At 46.9% G+C, this 6,000-nt stretch overlaps 1 protein-coding gene across 6 annotated transcripts in view; it reads left to right on the top strand.

Moving 5' to 3' along the window:
- The first annotated feature begins 2,148 nt into the window (after positions 1-2,148).
- RDX (radixin) overlaps positions 2,149-6,000 on the top strand; it is a 45,503-nt gene continuing 41,651 nt past the window's right edge. For 3 of the 6 annotated variants that reach the window (XM_053969512.1, XM_053969520.1, XM_053969504.1), the window contains exon 1: positions 2,149-2,359. The gene's annotated coding sequence lies outside the window, so the exon portion shown is untranslated. The remainder of the gene's footprint in view (positions 2,360-6,000) is intronic. The other 3 variants (XM_053969535.1, XM_053969543.1, XM_053969528.1) reach the window with 2 other exon arrangements.

Below are 6,000 nucleotides of genomic sequence, written 5' to 3'. Positions count from 1 at the left end.
TAATGCACAAACTGAAAGGAACTGGCTTCCACATGCTATCAACACCAGTAATGAAACCGAGCCCTAGTGCAATAATCCTATATTTGAGCCGGTTCAGAATGGACTATTTGAGAAGAAAGCAAGCCTTTAATTCGGTCAACTAAAGTAAACACATTTTATCTGTGCACTGCAGTGAATCATAGCCAATTTATTTAAGTGGCTGAAGGAAACGGGGTTTGGTTTTCTGCATTTTGTTTGTTTCATTTCCCTTGCTCTGACCTGCAGGTAAAGGCCCTCTGAACGGGGAACAGTGCAATGCACACTAATGGTGGCTGATCCATGAAACTGTGTATCTGCAGACACTGCAAGATGCCTTAGAAGTTTAACCTACTGCAAAATACTCTTTCACATGAGGGTGTTCAATGAAGAACAACAGAGACAAGGAGGAATTAGCCACCATCACTTCTTCTTTGGGGCAAAACGGCACAAAGCTGGAAATTAAATATTAGCCCATGTGAGGAAGTTGAATATACCTTTAATAGACTGAGATGTTCAGATTCTGTGATGATGACTTAAGATAGATTCCGGTTTGAAATATACAACAAAATGCATAAAAATATCATAAATTAAACTAAACGTCTCCCAAAAAAGTAATTACATTCAAGCTTATATTAATAATTAAATTTAATTTTATAATAGTTTGTATTATGTGGTCATTCACCTTATCAGAATATTCTTTAAATTTTGTCAAAAAAATTAAAAAATATTTAGTCAGTGAGGCTCCTATAAATTCTCTGGGAGATTATTCCCTGTTTGCCAGGTTGCTTTCCTCCTCTTCCCCTTCTCCCCATCTCAAATTCACAATAGAATGTTCTTTTTTTTTTTTTTTTTTTTTTGAAGCAGCTTTTAATTGAAAATTCCTCATAGTTCTTCCTCCAACCTCTCTTTATCAGACAGCCTGAGGGCGAGGTGTATTAATAGCAGCTGCATGACTCAGAGTTGGTAGCTCGAGTGGATCCCTTTGCACTGAGCTTTGCTGTTTGGCCTCCCTGCTTGGGCTGCCACTGAGCTCAGGGAGCACCTTCACTTCCTTGCAAACAAAAATAAACTGAGAAAGCATAGTGGGGGCTGGGATTGCCTCAAAATCTCTGTCCTTCAGAAGGATTCTCCTCACTGCTATTTTATTATACATTTCCATTGCGACTTTATAAAAAAGAAAAAAAAACAAAAAAAAACCTCACAACAACAAAACACCATGATCCCATCCACCAGCGTGACTGTTTCACACGACTGAGTGATGAAAAAAGAGAGAACGCCCATCACTGCGATGATAAGGAGGAGAGGAAGAAGGCCAGTGTTCTCCACTCAAACTGCATTCCATGCTCTTTTCCTGAAGGCATCGCTGTTCTCATGAGCCATCACAGCTCGACCCTTCCCAGCCCTGGCTCACCACTCACCCCGCTCCTGCTCGCCGCACCCCGGGGCTGGCGGCATCGCCAGCTCCAAGCCACCCTATCTGGCGAGACACCCGGCCTCCCACCGCGCCCCGGAGCACACGCCTGCCAAAAAGGCGGCAGTATGCTTGGCGGGGCTTTGGACGGAAAAAAAAACCAAACCACACCGCCAACTCCCCCTCCCCGGCTCAAGCCTTTTTGTGGGGTCTTCCTTTCCCGCCCGGCGCGCTAACGGGAGAGCTGCTTCTCCTCCTCTCCTCCTCACTCAAGCGAGCAGGGGGTTCCTGGAGGGCAGCTCTGCCGCTGGAGCAGCTGCCACAGGCTCACATGACACGGGCAGGGCTGCGCTCGGGTGGGCTGCACGGGGTCCCCGAGCACCGGCTCCGCGCCGGAACGCGCGGAGGGCCGCGGAACTCCATACGGAGGGCCGGCCGTCTCAGAAGGCGAAAGCTCGCCGCCGTCCCCTCACGGCAGCTCCGTCCCCCTCCGCGCCAGGAGCCGTGCTCCGGGAACCGCGCTCCCCGAGCCGTTCCCGTCCCTCACGGGAGCCCCTCGCGCCCGCCGCCTTCGCCCCCGCGCCCCTCCGGGCAGCGGCTTCGCGCCGCGCGCTGCGCATGCCCGCCCGCCCGCGCCGCGCGTGCGCAGTGCGTGCGCAGGAGCCACATCTGATAGGGGGGAAAATCCGAACGGCGGCGGCGGCCGCCATATTGCGGAGCTGTCACAGCGCCCGCCGCGCTCCGCGCCGCATCCCCGGCGAGCAGCGCGGGGCGGCCCCGCAGCGCCTCCTGCCCCGCTGCGAGGGGGCGGCGGGGGGGGAGGAGACACACCGCCCCGCCAGGAGCAGAGAGCACCGCGCCCCGAGCACCCTGCCCCGGGGGCTCGTCGCCCCCCCTCCGCTCGGCGCCGCGGAGGGAGCGGAGTCCCAGGTGAGGCGGGGGCGCTGAGGCGAGGGGTGCGCGGGCGGTTGCCGGCGGGGCCGCGGGGGGGGCAGCGCGGGGGCAGCAACCCGAGGCGTGAGCCCGCCCGCAGCCCTTGGTGGGCGGGGGGCAGCAGGCGACTTGTTGCGGCGGCGGGTGCGCGGCACCGCGCCGCTCGTGTGCGGGACACCACCTCCGCCCGGGACCGGGACCCGGCTCGCCCCGCTCTGTCGGGGCTCCCCGGGAGCTCGCCCCCGGCGTGCCCGCTCAGCCTCCGCTGCATTATTCATGTCCCCGAGCGGCGCGGCTCGGGAGGTTACACCGTAGTAGACATGTGGCAGTCGGGTCGGGCCAGCTGAGTGCGGCGGTGTGGGAGAATAATAAGGAATTACTTCATAAACAAGTGCTGTGGAGCATCTGTTGCTGTTTATTGTTTTCGACAAATGCGCGTTTTTAAGAGTCCTTAAGTACTGACCGACGTAATGGGCGCAGCGGCCCTGAATGAGCCTTTGTGCATTGTTTTTTTTGAATGGATTAATGTTTTGTACAAGTCGTGGGCATTTGTAATTAACCTTGTCGCTTAAAGTTTAGCGCAGATAAGAGGTTTTAGTTTCAACTTTGTGGAATTCACTTGTCTTTTGTCAGTTTCTTAATCTGAACGCGAAAAAAAAAAAACCCTCTTTGGACTCCATGCCAACACAACTAATCACTTTGGTTGTAAGGTGCTGTTAAGCTGTCTTTTCCAGTCTGTGTAACACCCAAGACAAGTATTTCGTGTTCCTCTTTCTAGTAGAGGCTTTTAAAAAGATTCCATTTTTCAAACTGAGTTCTGAGTTACGGGAGTGGCATTTTCTGAGTTTTAAGTAGTTCTGTCTCTGTGGCTGGTTCATGTCAGCCTTCAGATGTATCGCCGTATGTCGCTCTGGTTTGTTTCCATCGGAGATGCCTGTCGCCGTGTCTGCTCCACGGGAGCATTTTTGGGGATGCATGTGCCTGCGCAGCACCTCGCACATGGAGAAGACTGTGGAGATGCGGTTGTTGCTGTCAGCTCTCGGTGCGTTGGCACAGCGCTGCTGGGCAACGTGTGCTCCCAGGGAAGATGTGGAGTTGCACAGTAACATTATGGCTACTGCGATGAAGTTGCTTTTTAATCGTTAAAAATGGGACAAGTAGTAACTGTTTGTTGGATTATAAGACTTACCTCTATTGATCTATTGATTTAGCATAAGAGGGACTGTGAGAAAAATAAACTGCGAGTCAGTGCAATGTTCCCAGATAAGCAGCCTCCCAGCAAATGGCAATTGCAAGGCAGTGGCGTATTTCCAAGCTTTGTACTGAAGTTACACAGTTGTTCTAGTAGGTTGGAGAGCAAAAGCGAAACATCTTTAGAAAATGCATGAAAAAATGACATGGTGTGACATGTCTGGAGCTGTCCAGAGAGTTTTTGTTGAGTGCTGACTCAGCAAAAAGGGGTGAAAGTGTGTGTAGAGATGACAAAAAGAGTTCTGTTCTGACTGTTTCTGCCATTGCAGGGCTATGAAAAAGGTTGATTCACAGAATCAACCAGAAAAAGGTTGTTTCACAGAAAATTGGGTAAAGCCATAAAGAAAGCAGAGATTTAGATCCACCTACAAGCTGCAAAACCAGGAGGGTAAGACGTGTAGATGTTATGATGTGTGAAGGCAGTTCCTGGCAGAGTTCCTTTAGCCTTTGCCAGGATAGGTGAACGGCCTTTCTTCTTCAGCAGCCTTGCTCTGCTTTTTGCGAAGGGCAGCCTCTGTTGCCGGAGGTGAAGAGGAAAGTTGTTGTAGGCACTACGTCTTTCTGTTGGATGTGTTAAATACATCAAAGCCATCCTATTGCTTTATATTGCATTAGAAGTCTCTAGGACTAGAGGAAAGGGAGGATTTTCAAGTTTGTAAATGTAAACAAAGATTTATACAAATTTCTGGAGAAAGAACTGATTGTGGAAAGATACTGATCCATTAAAGCAGCACCCACTGTATCCTGCATGCTCAGCAAGTTTATTCCAGAGCTGAAGGAGCCTAGGTAAACTCTTTCCTTTCAATACTGAATAACTGTATTTGTTGGCTAACTGTACCAATAGGCTAATACTTAGCTGTACTTTGGATATAAAAACTGGGTTTTTTTTCTTTCTGCTTTAGATATTTATTAATCACTCTCTGAAGTGAAACCTTCAAGTCATGTAGTACAAAGAAAAAGAAATATGACATTGGCCCAAAACGGCAGTTAATCTTTGCACTAGAACATTGCAGTTTAAGAACTCTAGCTAGTTTATATGAAGAATGATGAGTGGCCAATTCATAGGTTTCCTTTATTTTATGGAGCTAGTTGTAAGAGACTTAGTAGCATCATTCAGAAAATATAATACTTGACTTTGGCATGAGATGTACCCAAAATTCTGGGCACATGTCCTATTTCTTTGCTAACTATATGTTTAGAGAGAGGATTATTGCACTAGGAAGCAACAGTACTTCTATCAGTTTATATTAATGATTTCCATTCTTGATGGTTCATCCAGTGTGCATGGTAAAATTGGCCATTCTATAATTGTAGGACTCTTCAGAATCTTTGAATTCTTTCCCATAGTGGATTTAGGGCTACTTGAAGTTAAGGTTACTAAACAATAAATATAAAGTATATGTAAATCATGTAGCACATCTAAAACATACCAGTTTATTAACTGGGAACACTGCAAGTAGTGCACAGAATAATTCTTTGACTGGTATGAAGTTGCTTTTAATTGAATGCTGTGTTGGCAACTGCCAGGTTTTCATTTTATTTCTGAAGTTCGCAGGAAGTCTAGTTTAGAAGAAATACTTAACTCTTCAAAATGTATTTTCCTATAGATATGTTCAATACATAAGTTGTACTAGTTCTATTGCAGTTATTTTTCAGACATAGCAAGCCTATTTTGAGTGTTTCAGAGAACAGAGGGTTGGGGGAAATGGTGGTTTTAAGAAGGGAAAGATACAGTATATATAAAAAAAGTTGGCAAGTAAAACTCTGCATGTGATGTCTAGCACTGGTCAAATCTCAACTTTTATGTATTAGGTGTACAATTCCGGGTTTGGTTTTTGTGTGGGCTTTTTTTTTTTTGGTTGTTTTTTTTTTTTTTTTTTTTTTTTTTTGTCAGGTAAAAGGCTTGTTTTAGTTCCCTGGTTTGGTTATATTGCAGACAACTGTGTAGGCGGCTGCTCTGTCCGTCTGAAAAAGATGTATGCAGAAGTAAAGTCTGTAGCAAATGAACTTCTTTATTGGATTGCAGCAAATGTGTCATTAGGGAGTTGTTAGTGTGAAAGACGATTGCCCTGCAGACATTCACAGACTGCTTTGGAGTAGAGAGACATTTTTATAGAAATCTGAGACCAGTTAGTCAGGTCCAATGGCCTGTGAGTTGCCTATTGCTTCCTCTGCAAAGATCTAAAACTTTTAGCTACCACAAAAGATGGAATGGGATAAGACTTTGAAAAGAAAAAGAATATTAATTTTAAATAAGTTTCTGTTAATAAATGAGTAAGTTATATTGCTGTGGTTAAAGCTCTGTGGTCTCTGACATCTATCTGTATTTAGGGAAACAGATGATAAACCTCTTGCTCAAGCTTAGGAGGGATGCTTCTGGAGAGACT

Source organism: Vidua macroura, chromosome 2 (assembly GCF_024509145.1).
Source record: "Vidua macroura isolate BioBank_ID:100142 chromosome 2, ASM2450914v1, whole genome shotgun sequence".
NCBI lineage: Eukaryota > Metazoa > Chordata > Aves > Passeriformes > Viduidae > Vidua > Vidua macroura.
This window is presented reverse-complemented; position numbering and strand designations above follow the sequence as displayed.